This window comes from Pristis pectinata, chromosome 2 (assembly GCF_009764475.1).
Source record: "Pristis pectinata isolate sPriPec2 chromosome 2, sPriPec2.1.pri, whole genome shotgun sequence".
Lineage (NCBI taxonomy): Eukaryota > Metazoa > Chordata > Chondrichthyes > Rhinopristiformes > Pristidae > Pristis > Pristis pectinata.
Window position 1 is genome coordinate 106,862,512 of NC_067406.1, and position 16,426 is coordinate 106,878,937.

The window sequence follows — 16,426 nt, forward strand, 5'->3', positions numbered from 1 at the left end:
ATAGGGAGAAGTGAGGAGAATGGGGTTGAGGGGGAAAAATAAATCATCCACGATCAAATGGCGGAGCAGACTCAATGGGCCAAATGGCCTAATTCTGCTCCTATGTCTTATGGTCTTATGCTTCTCCCCTCTTACGAGAGCTTGCAGAGGTTCTGCAAGCTCAGCATAGTTTTCCACAAAATTGCAAAAGTCTAACAAATTCCCTTCACTGTGTACGGGCAAAGGAGTTTAAGAATTGCTTCTTTATGTTCCTTGGGCAATACTTTCTTGCCCTGTCTAATCTTGTGTCCCAAAAAACTACACTACCCCTGACTTTCCAAACTGTGCCTTGGAGGGATTTACCTTCAGTACGCATTCTCAATAACCCATAAGGTCCTCGAAACCACCCAGATGTGCTCTTTCTCTCCCGGGGATGCAATTAAAATATCATCCACATATTGCAGAATATCTGCCAAAGGAACATGGGCAATTATCTTAGCCATACGTCGATGGAAAATGGCAGGGCTGTTATGGAAACCCTGCGGCAGCCTTGTCCAAGTATACTACTGTCCCCGGACGGTAAAAGCTAACTTATCCTATCAGGATGTACTGGAATCAACCAAAAACCATTTGCAATATCCAAGACAGTAAAAGTATCCTGTTCCGGCCTCAGGTCATTCAAAACGATAGACAAATTCACCACTATAGGATATTCTCGAATGGCGTATTTGTTCAGCGAGGTATAATCAATGCTTAGCCGGTAGGGCCCATCTGGCTTTGGTACCAGCCAGATAGGGGAATTTGTATGGGAAGTGGTTGGCCAGATCACTTTTTATTTCTGTAGTTCTGCAATTACCTTTACCACTGCAACTTCTGCCTCAGGTTTGATGGGGTACTGTCTACAGTATTGGTCTTGGTATTGGTTTATTATTGTCACTTGTACCGAGGTACAGTGAAAAACTTGTCTTGCATACCGATCATACAGGTCAATTCATTACATAGTGCAGTTACATTGCGTTAGTACAGAGTGCATTGAGGTAGTACAGGTAAAAACAATAACAGTACAGAGTAAAGTGTCACAGCTACAGAGAAAGTGCAGTGCGATAAGGAGCAAGGTGAAAACGAGGTAGATCGTGAGGTCAGAGTCCATCTCATCATATAAGGGAACCGTTCAATAGTCTTATCACAGTGGGGTAGAAGCTGTCCTTAAGCCTGGCGGTACATGCCCTCAGGCTTCTGTATCTGCTGCCTGATGGAAGAGGAGAGAAGAGAGAATGTGATGGGCTTTCAATCTGAACAGATGTCATCTCAACAAGGCCACAGTGTGTGGCCCACACCCGGGGGTATGTTTTGGCAATAATACCCCATAGTCCCACCACTGGTCATCCGGCCTTTAAGGTCGCAACTCGTGGTATACATAAATCTTCGTTATTCCCCTTCTGCCACCAAGGGCAAATCTTCATTCCCCAAATAATTTCCCTTGCACCTGCCTTGATTACAGCTCCCAGGTGTTCTAATAGATCTATCCATAAGATGGTGCCTTCATGATTGTCACAAACCCAGATACGTACTGTAGTACTCGTGTCCTCAATCTGTATTGGGACTGGTTCACTTAAATGAGCAAGCATCAATCCTCCCCCCACCCCCATGGCCATTGTAGTTTTACTTGTAATGGGTACGTCAAGAATTTGTTATCGATATTGAGGACCCAGTGATAACCAACATGGTGAACTGCCAGCCCCCTAACAGTGCATTGACAAACATTCTGGTGTCCCCACCCTTCCTGCCGAGGACCGATACTTGTCATTTCATTAGAAGTCATTTTCACTCCTCTGCAGAGGTCTGAAAGACAGGTGCATCTTGTCTACCGCTCGAAGCAGAGTGGTGATCCTCAGCTCGCTGAGAATCCTCAGCTACTGAGAATGTGTTGGGGGCAGCCTGCTAGTGTCGCCACTCTTCCGGTGCCTACATAGCATGCCCACAGCTCTTAACCTGTATGTCTTTGGAATGTGGGAGGAAACTGGAGCACCTGGAGGAAACCCACGCAGACACAAGGAGAACGTACCAACTCCTTACAGACAGCAGCCAGAAGTGAACCCGGGTCACTGGCGCTGTAATAGCGTTACGCTGACCACTACACCACCATGCCACCTTTGGTACGGATTTTACATTCTCAGCTGATAAGATTACACAAAAATTTGATTCATAGTAAAACTAGGTTTGGATAACAGAATGGTGACTATAGAAAGGCTTAATTTTTTAAGGCTTAATTACAGTAAGTAACAAACTAGGTCTTGATTACAGAATAAAATGATTATCCACAAGTCTAACTGTAAGTCTAATTTTTTATTACAACAATGGGTGCACACTATAACATAATTAATGAAGCTCCTGAAACTTGGGTGTCGTCACTGCTGCATTCCATGTCTCTACTCTTAGGCTTTGTCTGCGGTTCCCTGTTACCACACTAGCACAATCCACCTCCCTATTTACTAGTTATTAGCCCTCACTGTTCTTTCCCCTACAACAGTCATTTATTTCAAATGCATGTGTTGGAGCTAAATTTTGCTTGCCACTGGACAATCTCTGTATATAAAAAAAATTCAGCCTCACCACGGCAGGCTAACTGATTGAAAAATAATTTGATTCATTCCTAGTTGCCATGTTACTCTGGTAATGATTGTCCATGCAATGCTAATTACTATATTCACACTTTTGATCCCATGGTTGTTCTACGCTCATAGTATGGCCACCCATGAAGGTGCAATTTGTAAAGGCAGAGAAATATGATAGATGTTACATGCTGGATAAAAGATCTGCTTTATGTTGCTCCTTCTTTAGGAGGCCCATTCACACAGGGACTAAAAGCAGCTGGGTTTGTGGGAAAACATTAATGAGAAATGATGATGTACAGGAAAGCATCAGTTTACATTGACAATGTCCAATTGGGTGGCATAATGCCCAAAAAATGAGGTCAGTCATCTAATTTCTAGGCTTTGGTAAATTGTAACACTATATTCTGAAACCCATGAAAACTTCTCTTGTGTCAATGGGAAAATGCATTATAAATATATTAATGTTTTCCTGCAATAATGTCATGCCTATATATGTAACAAAATGTGTGTTTCTGCTTTATCTCTGCTTTTAATTAACTTTATGTGGCGAGTTCACCTTATAGCTCCGGTTTCCTCCCACATTCCAAAGACATGCGGCTTAGGAAGTTGTGGGCATGCTATGTTGGCGCCGGAAGCGTGGCGACACTTGCGGGCTGCCCCCAGAACACTACGCAAAAAGATGTATTTCACTGTGTGTTTGGATGTGCATGTGCCTAATAAAGATCTTATCTTAGATCAGTTAATGTGCATTGGGAGCAAAAAAACTTTCACTCAATCTGCATTGATAGAATATGGCCACAGGGGGTCTCTGCACATTTGTCTTTTCCTTATCTCCAGTTTTAGATACTTAATATCCTGGTCCAGAACTTAATGAGAACAACTCACCATCTGCAGTGATTGCTAAAATATGTAATTATCCTGCAGTTACCATATCTGTAATTAGTTGATTGAGAGTTTATTGAGAGTCTGTTTGGCAGTAGAGCCCTGCAGCTTGTTTTCATATCATGGTGGGCTAGCTTGGATTAGACTGCCCAAGAAGCAACCCAAGAAACCCATGACATATGGCTAAATCACACCCTAGCTTTGCCGTCTGTCAAAGCTGTCAAATCTTTTCAACAACCTTTACAAAAAAATTTTACAAAATTAATAACAAAAGGCATCCAAGTACGAAGTTATATTTAAAACATTGAAACAAACACAAAAAAGTAAATGAAAAACACGATCATGTTGGAGGAACTCAGCAGGCAGGCAGAATTCGTGGAGAAGAGCAGGTGGTCAACGTTTCGGGTCAGGACCCTTCCTCAGGACTGAAAATAGGAAAAGGGGAAGCCCAAAATATAGGAGGGAAAAGCAGAGCAGTGATAGGTGGACAAAAGTAATGTGTCCTGTACTTATAGTACCTTTATCCCCAGGTCATATAATATCCATTCAGATGAATAGGCTTGTGAATCCTGTGCCAAGTCTAACCAAGCATAGGATCAATGAGCAGATTCTCCATTGTAAATGCTGGATAATTCCAGCAAGTTTATACTCCACTACAGTAGTCGAGTGGCCAGAAAACTACCAGTCCAGCTTAGCAAGCAAATTCAATATTTATGATAGGAGTTGTACTTCTGTATTAGAGTCCTAAAATTTCTGACACTTATGCTAAGAAGTGCCAGCAGTTACCTGTGGAATGGTTGTCGTTTTTCAGCAAGTTCTAATCCCCTAATTATTTTTAACCTTCCACTTTATCAATACATTGAATTGCCCTCTTCCAGGTACCGCTCTGCAACAGCATTAAGCATTAAGCAAACTTTCTGAGCAAATCTGCCGGTCCTGCTGTCTGGTCCATTCTGTGCCATTGATCAGTTTAAAATCTATTCCCCATTCTGCTGTCTGCTATCTTTTTTGGTATCCTGTCGACTTCATATCCATTCCTACCCACTTCCCTCCCCTTGTATCTGTAGTAATGCTCCAGCCCCTCCCACTCTCAGTTAGTCTCTGGCCCAATTCATCTTCTCCATCCTGCCATGCATCCTGTGGGAATATGCCACACTATGTCTAGATCTTCCTTGCTTCCATTGTGCATTCTCCTGATCCATTCCCTGTACTATCCTCTCATTCTCCTCTCTCCCTGATCATGTTCTCTTATATCCTATGTCTTCTTTTTTCTTCCTTCACCTCATCCACCTGTTCTCTTCTCCTCTCTTACCCAACCCATCCCCTTCTACCACATCCTCTGCCTTTCTTCTCTTTTCTCTCCTACCTCATCATTGACTGGGTCATATTCCCATCTGGATCCAATAATGCATAAGCTAAATGCCACACTTACTCTTGCATTTGCAAAGCCTGGAATCAGCTGGTATTTTATTACAATTGTTCTATACTGAGCTCAGCACAGTGAAATGTCCCAAGGTACTTCATAGAAACACTATAAACGTTTGGCACTAAGTAATACAGATGTGACAAAAAATTTGGTCAGAAAGATAGGGTTAAGGAGTGTTTTAAAGGAGGAAAGGCAGAGAAGGGTAATGTTTAAGTAGGGAGGTTCATTGTTTAGGATCCCGGCAGCTGAAGTTAAACCAAAAGCTTAAGATCAAGGATGTGCAAGAGCTCAGAACTGAAGGGAACACAAAGATTACGGAGGGTTGTCAGGTTGTAGGAAGCTTCAAGAATAAAGGACGAAAAGGCTGTGAAGAATTTGAAACCAAAATAATGGCATTGGTGCACCAGGACCCTGTGTATGAGCACAGTTTGTTAGGTGAATGGGGCTGGGTGTTAAGTAGGTTACAATGAGCAGAGTTTTGGATGAATTGGGATTAATGAAGGATGAAAGATGGAAGGGCAGTCAGAGCCTTGAGATAGCCCAGACTTGTGTTTAACATGCACTTCTGGTCTAAAGATCTTCAATGATTTTTAGTTCAACATTTAAGTTAGTAACTACGTAAACATTTCTTAAGAGATATCCTATTTGTAAACACATCATTGGAACATCATATGTAAACATTTAGCCTAATACTTTGTCATGAGCCAGTTGAATCATTCAAAGTCCTTGGGAGGAGAGACTTTATATAAGAAATTACATCTCCATGGTGTAATTTGTTCCTGAAAGTGCTAAAGTACACACAGTGTCACTGGAGAAAAGCCCTGCTATAAATTCTGTTCAGTTTTAGAATGCATTGAAGTGGTCCCATTAGTGGCAGCCATATGCAAATGATTGAGTTAGGGCAGGCTGGTACTGGTGTCTGGGAGGGAGTGGGAAGCAAGTGAGAATGTGGGGGAATAAATTGGGATTAGTGTAAAATAGGATGCTTGATGGTCAACATGGACTCAATGGGCTGAAGGGCCTACTTCCATGTTATATAACTTAATGACTCCATAACCTGTCCTATATTCTCCAAAGCCTTGAGAACATTCATTATTCATTATTCATTCACAGGACATGTTGGCAAGGCTAGTACCTATTGTTCATCCTTATTTGCCTCAAAACTGAGGCACAATTAAGAGTTAGTCATGATGGTGGGTTTGGAGATGCACATTGGCCGAACTGGGACCCAGATTGGCCAATGTGTGTCTCCAGGCCCACCATCTGAAGGACATCAGTGAACCAATGGAATATTTCACAATACTCCTGTTGATTCATGGTCACTGTTACTGAAATTAATTTATTATTCTAGATTTACTTAACTGCGTATTAAATTCTTCAAGCTGCAGTTATTAAGCGCAATACTACCATATTTGAGAATGGATGTCAGTGTTTAAAAGTGCAATCTTTCTGTGAACCCAGAAGTGCTTGATTAAAGAATTTGCTCAGTGGAGGTGAACCAGGAGATGCACAGCTGAGGCACCATTGGTGGAGAGCAGCAGGATAAGCTTGTATAAGCAGCTTATGTTATAAATGTGGTAATGGGAATTTAAAATGGACATTGACGGAAAGTTTAGCAAGATATAATGTTCATAATTTATTATAGTCACCGTTATTAAACAAAACCAAAAATAGATTAAGAATATTCTTACATCAGCTTTTGGATGCAGAAGATTTAAAGTTAAATTACAATTTCATAATAAATATGAAAGGGCAAACATTATCTCAAAGTTCGAAAGCTGTATAATCAAATGCTAAGCAATGAAGAAAGCTCATATCATGGAAAGTAATGGATTTATCTCATGACAGTCTTATTCAAACTTCTGAATGAACAAACTGAGGGATATGGTAAAAAAAGGCTATGATGTTATTTACTTTATTTCAAGATCTTCAAACCACACACCCTTACCAAAAATTCCTTTGCTGGGTAAAAGAGATTTCTAAATTGTCTCTACTTGTTAAGTATTTTTCCCATACTCTTTTGTTTGTCTACATCTTTGCACTGATTTGCTGAGCTGACTTTTGCATATTTATCAGTTTCCAAGACTTTAATTAAGCTAACCACAGTGGATTTTTGTATTTAGTATATGTTGACTGAGCAATGAGTTGTGTCTGAATAATCCCAATATGAATGTGAAAAAAAAGTCATTGCTAGACTTTAGAATCGTAGAATCATGTAGCAGTGAAACAGGCCATTCAGCCCAAATCATCCATGCCGACTTGTCCGTATTAATCCCCATTGCCCAGCACTTGGTCCATAACTCTCTATGCCAAAGCAATTCAAGTGCTCATCCAGACACTTCTTAAGTGCTGTCAGTGACCCAGCTTCAACCACTTTCTCAGGCGGTGCATTTCGGGAACTTACCACTCTCAGGGTGAAAAGGTTCCCTTCAGATCCTCTCTAAATCTGTTACCCCTTACACTACATCTATGTCCTCTAGTTTTATCTACCTGTGATATAGAGAAATGTTTCCTGCAGTCTACCCTATCTATATCCCTCATAATTTTATATGCCTCAATCATGTTCCCTCTTAACCTCCTCTGCTACAGGGAGAACAGACTGAGCTTCTCTGGTCTCTCCTCACAACTGAACTACGACATCCTAGGCAACATCCTGGTGAATCTCTTCTGCACCTTTTCCAGCACTATCACATACTTCTTATACCTTGATGACCAGAACTGCATGCAGGACTCCAGCTGAGGTCTGACCAAGGCTTTATAAAGTTGGAGCATAACCTCCCTATTTTTGTATTCAATGCACTGACTAATGAAGGCCAGTATCCTCTATGCCTTCCCAATTATTTTATCTACCTGCATTGACACCTTCAAGGATCTATGAACTTGTAGAGTCATAGAGTCATACAGCATGGAAACAGCTGTATGACTTCAGCCCAACTCGTCCATGCTGACCGTGTTGCCCATTGAGCTAGTCCCATCTGCCTGTACTTGGCCCATAGCCCTCTAAACCCCTCCTATCCATGTAGTTATCTATATAGCTTTTAAATGTTGCTAATGTGCCTGCCTCAACCACTACTTCTAGCAGTCATTCCAAATACACACTACTCTTTGCATGTGAAGAAGCTGCCCCTGATGCCCCTTTTAAATCTCTCACCTCTGATCTTAAAACTATGCCCTCTTGTTTTTAGCACCCACTTCCTGGTAAAAAAAAACCATGTGCTTTCACCCTGTCTATGCACCTCATGATCTTATATACCTCTATCAGGTCACCCCTCAATCTGCTGCATTCCAGGGAATAAAGTCCTAGTCAATGTAACCACTCGTAACTCAGGCCCCCAAGTCCAGGCAACATCCTGGTAAATATTTTCTGTATTCTTTCTAGTTTAATAACATCTTTCCTATAATAGGGTGACCAAAGCTGTACACAATACTCCAAGTGCAGCCTCACCAACGTCTTATATAACCGCATCATATCTTCCCAATTCCTATACTCAATGCTCTCATTGATGAAGGCCAGCATGCCAAGCGCCTTCTTCACCACCCTATCTACCTGTGATGCCTCTTTCAGTGAACTATGCACATGCACTCCTAGGTCCCTCTGTTCCATAACACTCCCTAGGCCCTACCATTGACTCTATAACTCCTACCCTGCTTTGATCACCAAAAATGCAATACTTCACATACAGTAATTAGGATTGAAAGCTATTTGCCAATCCTCAGCCCACATACCTAGCTGATCAAAACTCCCCCTATAATTTTTCATAACCTTCCACATTACCTACAACACCACCTATTTTAGTATCGTCTGCAAACTTACTAACCATGCCTTGTACATTCACATCCAAATCACTTATATAAATTACAAATGACAAAGGTCCCAACACTGACCCCTGTGGCGCACCACTAGACACAGGCCTTTAGTCTGAGAAACAACTCTTGACCATCACCCTCTGCTTCCTACCACTGAGCCAATTATGAATCCAATCCGGAATCTCCCCCTGGTTGCCATGCAATCTAACCTTCCAGACCAGCCTGCCATGAGGGACCTTGTCAAAGGCCTTGCTAAAGTTCATATAGACAACATCGACTACCCTACCCTCATCCACCCTCTTGCTTACCTCCTCAAAGAACTCCAAGAGATTTGTCAGACACAACTTCCCATGCACAAAACAGTGCTGACTGTCCCAAATCAGACCCTGTCCCTCAGAATCCTTTCCAGCAATTTACCCACCACCAATGTCAGACTCACCGGCCTGTACTCCAAGATCGCTCTGTTCCTCAATACTCCCTAACACCCTACCATTCATGGTGTATGTCCTAGCCACATTAGTGTTTCCAAAATGCATCACCTCACACTTGTCTGGATTAAACTCCATCTGCTATTTTTCAGCCCATTTCACCAACACATCGATATCTCTCTGCAGCTTAAGACAATCTTTCTTCCGGCTTTTAATGAATTTAGTTTAGGGGTTTTTTAAGCAATACTCCAAATGGCTGACTCTGAACCCACTATCCATGGTTGTGAGGATGAAATGAAAATAGTAATTCAATTTATGTCTAAAACTTCATCAGTTAGACAATAAAATTCATTCCTATCTTACGTGACAAAAAATTATATTTGGCTCACTACTTACAGTATATGTTTTCCTCCTCACTCTCTTCAGTCTTATTTCATGGAACTTCCATTGTTCAGTTTGAAGAGTTCACTCCCAAATTGTTTATCCATCTTTTCAATATTTAAGTGCTTACTTACTGTCTTTCTATCAATGCATATATTTATTTCAGACCTGCATATTAATATGTCTTACTTTTGATGCTTGATTATAAATACCAAGTTGAATTTCTTGATTATCTGCTATAACAATGGCAGTAGGTCTACGGACATGCAGATCAACAGAGGAAATTCAACCCATTGCACAACCTCTGAGCCAAGTTCTTGATTGGACCAGTTACGTAGAGATAGTCTGCAGAAGTAAACTGGAGCCAAACAAAATTGACAAACCATTCCTGAATTGTATGATCCTCTAACCTTAAAACAATAAATGACCTTTGTCACCATCACCCACATCCAGCAAACAAGAAATTTTTTTTTGCTCAAAAGTGTTTGTTACATATGGACCTTTCCTTCTCTCACTAAATACTTAAAAGTGTATAATAATTAGAGTGGAAGACAATCTGACAGTGACCAGGTTCAAATTAAAATAAGTTTGCTCTCATTTGAGAAATAATATGAAAAGAGAATCAAAACACCATGATTTTCACGTACATGGTTCTTTCCACATAGACCTATATTTATTTTTCAAATCTTATAATGCGAAAGGTAATACTGCAGGTGACTGTTTGACAGCTCTATCATGAGTTCAGTATTATAACAGTCTTTCATTGGATCTTACACACTTAACAACAAGCTGTTAAAACATTGACATACGAAACATGTTGGAATAAATTACTGAATGTTCAGACCTTTAACTCATGTTAAGAGAAGAATCTGAAAAATCTAGGAAATGGCAGAATTTTTGTGCTGAGCTACTTATGGATTGAATAATGTTAGGATACAAAACATCATGGGATGCTAAAACATCTGTGATTTTTTAATAAGTTATTCCAACATTCACAAAACAAATTTTAGAAATATTTCTCTACTTTCCTCTGACTGCCACTGCAAAAGCACTGAAGAAGCTTTTAACTTATTTGGCAGCTTCATTGCTTACTGCTTCCCCATAAACCAACCTGAATATTCACTGCAGTCCACCATTGATACAATGCAGTGTGTGCCATCTGCAAAATGGAGGACATTAAACCTTCCTCACCAGTACATTAAAAAGCCTCAAACTCTATACTTAGAATGAGAAGACCACCATTCACATGGCATTCTAACATCTACAAGGTGACCTCCATTGTATGCACTGGTTGTAGTCTTTTATGACCATCCCTATGTGCTTAGTTTGCTTTGGTGGAGTTGCCGCTTATCAGCTCTTTGGGAGTTCCTTCATCATGATCAGTGCAATGACTCAGTAAGATGTTTATTGACAAGAGGGATTGCTCAATACGTGCTGACCTTCCATGAATCATTCTGAAGAAAGAAAAACCCAAGTCTCATAGTGACCCAGTTTTGCTGCTTGAAATCTGGTTACTACAGGCAGCAAACAATCAAGCCAAACCAGTTTTATATACCTAGCCAATGGTAAAATAAATTGGGCAGCACAGTATCATAGCCGTTAGTGTGACGCTATTACAGTGCGAGCGATTGGGGTTCAATTCCCGTCATTGTCTGTAAGGAGTTTGTACATTCTCCCTGCATCTACGTGGGTTTCCTCCAGGTGCTCTGGCTTCCTCTCACATCTCAAAGACTTACAGGTAGGTTAACATGGGTTTAACTGGGTGGCGTGGACTCATTGGGCTGTAAGGGCCTGTTACCGTGCTGTATAAATAAAGTTTTAAATTCAATCATTGGTTAGTTACCCTTAGAACCTGCCTCCAACATGACTTTCTTGGAATAGATTCCTCAGTTGCCACAGATCATCACTTAGGATAACCATCAGCACGTCTGAGCTTAGCTGCCTCAGCTTCAGACTGCACCATTTTACCTGGGCTAGCTGGCTGATGGAATTGTAGAGGCAGGAGTATTAAAGAGCAAGAGAAAGAACAATAGTAGATCTACACACATTGGTGGCACTTCCACTCACCAGGACAGGTCATCAACATTGCTAGTTTTCTCATGGAGAAAAGCTTCCATTTTGCTTTTGTGGGCTCAGAAGTGGTTAATGAGGTCAGTGTGGAAACACCTACACAAATGGGGTATGAGGCTGGGCTAGTCAGTGGGGCAGTGTGCTCCTTCGTCATGTTCCCAATGCATTGACTCAAGATTCTCAATACCATCCGGTATGAGAGGACTGGAGAACCATATCCAGAAGAGAGGGTAGAAGTGCTAGAAATGGATGAGATGCAACCAAGGGCTGTCTACTCCAGTAAAGATATTTCAAAGGCACCAGTCTCATCATCAGAGTAAATGTGACAGTGTCAGAGGAACCAGGAAGAGGTAGGATGGGAGGAAATTTATTCAAGTAGCTGTGGGTGTCTGTGGCTTATAATGGGTGTTTGTGATTAGCCTATCCCCTGATATGGAGGTGGATTCAGAAAGGGAAGATCAGAGGTGGACTATGTGAAGGTAAGAGCAGAGTGAAAATTGGCTGCAAGGGTAATGAAATGAGTGGAGCTCTGTAATGAGTGCAGGATGTAGCACCAATGCAGTTGTTGAAGTACTAGAAAATGAGTTGAGGGAGGGTGCCAAAGTTGGATTGAAACAAAGACTCTTCCACTTATTACTCTGCCCCTCTCCCAAACACCCTGGCTGTTAAAATTATCAACTTTGTTTCCATTCCCTTATTTATGCTTGTCTTTTTTATTGTTCCATGTCCTCTTTGCCTTCTTTAGGCTTCTAACAACTCTCTCTCTCTCCAAGCCTTTCCAATGTTGTGTCCTATTGTGATACTCATGTTTAATTTTCCCATTCTTTTAAGTTACATACAATAAGAATTGTCTTCAATGATTAACATGAATTGTAGCTTCATGAAGATTGACACCTGTAATACAAAAATCCAACTTGAGCTTAACTAAATCCTCTAATTGTCAGTTAGATCCAATAAGTGAATATCTAACTTGGTGTCAACATGAAAAACAAAATTGCCTGGGATTCCCATACAATTTCAGGAGAGACGAATGATATCAAAAATACCGGAAGGGGTCAGAAAAAGAAAATCTGAATGCTGGAAATATCTGATACAAGACTCATCATTGAGATCAACAATTTCAGGTAATAATTCTGCTACTCCCACCTGCACCGCCTTTGCACTGATCTTTTATTTACAGCCAATCATGTACTCTTTCACTCTCTGCCTCTGATACTTTAAATGTATTCTTATTAAAAAAATGTTTGTTTCTAAAAATAAAAAGTCTTAACAAAAAACATTTTTCATTTAACAGTTTTTATCTATGTGCCAAACATTTCAAAACTTTTGATATTTAGCAGAGTGCAGGGCTTTGCTAGTTGTCAAAGCTTTAGGGGCTAGGGCTCACCAACCCACTTTTGAGGTTCGACCAATGCTCAAGCCTTGCTGCTGGAGCTTGGGACATTTCCAACTGGCAAGGTCGCCCCTCTGCCTGTACAGCAGATAAGCTACAGTCTGGGCAGATAGTGGTGAGCACATACCAAAATCAATTTATTGCAGGGATCTCTACCATAACCCAAGTCTTATAACTAATCAAAGCACTTTTTTAGTTGCAGGAAACATAATACTCTAATGATAGAAATGACATCAATAAACTTAGAAGGGATGCCAGGAAAATAATAAATTTGACATTAGAATCCTTTTGCAGATTCTCAAGTCTTGGAAGTTCAAAAAGAAAACCTATAGCATAACAGCCCATGTTAAAAAAGTTGACTCAATTTTATTGCAAAAAATACCAAATTTTAAAGATATAATGGACAAAGCATATGAATCATTAAAATGCCTTTCCAAAATTCCAAGGGTTAAAGCAACTAATTTTTAACATCACAATTAATTGCTCAAGATGAAACATTTATATTTTAATAACTTGACAATGTTGGTATAGAATATAAAAACCTAAATAACATTTTCTAAAAAGGTTGTATTGGTCAATAGATATAATTCAAACACAAGATACCCACTCCAAACAAACAATGAATGCAATAATATTTACAAAGGATAGTATGTATATAATGTGAATTGTTACCTCCAAACCACCCCCCCCCACACACAGTATCAAATGCAGTATTAAAGAAAAATCTAAGTCACAAAGGAAATAAACTACAAAAACATTAGATCAGAAAAAATAGACCATAAAGCAAAGAAAATGAAGATGTTGGAGGATTGAGATAAAACAGAAAATGTTGTAAATATTTAATAGGTCAGCCATCTGTGGAGACAGAGTTAATATTTCAGTTTGTAGATTCTGACAAAAGGTCATTGAAATGTAGTCCATTTCTCTCCATAGATTTTGCTTCACCTGCTGATTATTTCCGGTATTTTATATTTTAGAAAACATGATGTGTACTGATTTTACCTTTAATAATTCAAAATAAAAATCTTGTCAAGTAGGCTTGAAAGATTTGACAATGTTAAAAATGTTTCCATATTTAGTCCATCAAATAACTTTACAAATAACTCCCAAGAGTAGCTATAGTAGAAACCTGCTGCTGAAAAGCTCAACTGATCTGTTTTAATATGGAAAAAATGTAAGGCAACATTTGAAGATAATACAGTTGTCACTGTGACTGCAATTCTCAATAAACTAAAGATGGTTTAAATCTTAAGAGAATGACAGTCACAGAATTCAAGATGCTGCTTCTACACATAATTAGCTGTGAAACAGATATTGTAAGAAACAAAATACATCAGCCATGTTTCTGATCACATTAAGACAGTTAGGTAGAGGCACATGTATCCAGATGCTAAACAGCTATGGAGCTCACTGCCCATGTGTTCACATTAGTCAGAACAGAAACATGAAGATCCACTTGCAGAATATTCATAGAAAGGTGGATCAGCAAATCTTCAACAATTGCATTTCCAAACACTGAGCTAGACTCAAAAGAAAGAATCATGGGGAATAATGTAAAGAAAATTTACAAGTCTCCCAACATTTTGCTCAGAAGTTTATAAACAAGCAATCAAGTTTTAACCAAAATAATTCACGAGCAAGGCCTATACAAATATACATTTTAACTTTAAAGAACTACTTCTGTTCCAAATGATAATTTCCTTAATTCAGCTCGTCTTCCCTCCAATTCTAGCTGCAAAGAAACTCAAAATTTTCAATTTATTGACAAGACATTTACTTTTGGATCAAAGAAGTAATGTCTACCAAAAGTCTTATAAAACATAACTTTGTACACCATATTTAAGATTATTTTTATCATTCTTCTTAACACAGCTTTAGATAGCGATAGACAGCCATATATGCATCTTGACTTTGGTTTACTATTCATGACAATTTCCTTAACTTCAAAAGCAATTCATCAAGTTTCCTTCATGAAACATCATGTTCTTCCTTCATCAAGGAAAGGATAATATTGCTCATCATTCTGATCAATTGTCTGGCTTCAGGGATTCATACCCCTCCTTGAGAAGATCCCTCCATGCTTTCAAAAACTGCGCATTTGCTGAACATTTTGCAGTCAGGTCTTCCACTTGAGCTGAGAGAGATGACGTGACTTCCCAAACTTTTGTTAAATATAAAGCAGTCTGAAATGAAGCAAAGTAGCAAAAGTAAAAATGATAAAACCTGAAAACTGTACTTACTGTACTGTCAGCTCATACCATTACCCGCAAAAACATGCCTATAAACAACCATTGAAACTTTAATATAACTGCTTTTGCCATGTTTTCATAGCCTTATTAATTGCAAACATTCAGGATTTACTGAAGACAGAAAAGTTACATAGACCAGTACAAAAATAAGCTGAACTGAATTGGATGCACCTTACAATTCTGAAGGGCTCCACCTGCATTTAGCCACTTCAAAATCTCAAAATTGTGAAGTCTCTGGAAGCTCTGGACATACTGAGTGAGACGTCAGCAAATCTATCCCACAACACCTTTACTAGATTGATATGAAATTCAATGGCAGAGCCCTGTCGTACTGGGATTCCCCAGTGCAATGCAGGAGAATCCACCTCTTCGATCCTACTCAAGTCAGACCTGCCAGGCACATAGGCACTCCTATGATTTGAATGGGAATGCCTGGCCCGTAGATTAGATGTTAAAAAGCAAGTTCATTTTTTTTTAATTTACTTAATTTTAATCTTTTATTTTCTTGGCGTTTTATTATGTTTAATCCTTTTATTTAAGCACTTTTAATGTTATTTAAAATATTAATAATTTTAAATGATTTGATTATTGTAGGTATTTGCAAAATTTTAACAGATTTTGGCAGAAGGTAAGGCTCTACCACAGTCTTTAATCCTGTTAAAGGACATCTCGGCTTCCCTGCTGTGGGAAGGGAACGAGTCAACCTGTTCACCTTTCTGCATCCCTGCCAAGTGTGTGTGAGTAGTGACAGCAGACAGAGTTGGCAACTGGTCAAATCCAACTTGATTTGGTACAGTCAGGTTACAAAAAAGGCACAGATCAGGGTAATGGATGAGCTGCAGTTTCAAACACACACTTTGCTACACTGTTAAGCCACTAATTTCACAGTAAACCTTCTTGCAAATCAAGATATGGGTCACCAGGAATACAAGTACTTTTAGACATTTTTAATTATCCCCGAGGAAATGCTATTGAGCCGCCTTCATAAATTGATGCAACTCCTGTGCTGAAGGTGCTCCTGAGTATTATTGAATAAGGAAAAAAATTCCTTGTGTGACAAGAGGAGGAATTTAAAGATATTCCAACACAATTGTTGCTCCTGTCCTTCCAGGCCACAGATTTGGCAGGTATTACTGGAGATGTCAAAGTGGCAGGAAGACCAGAGAGGGAAACTCACCCACCGGGGAGGAAATAGT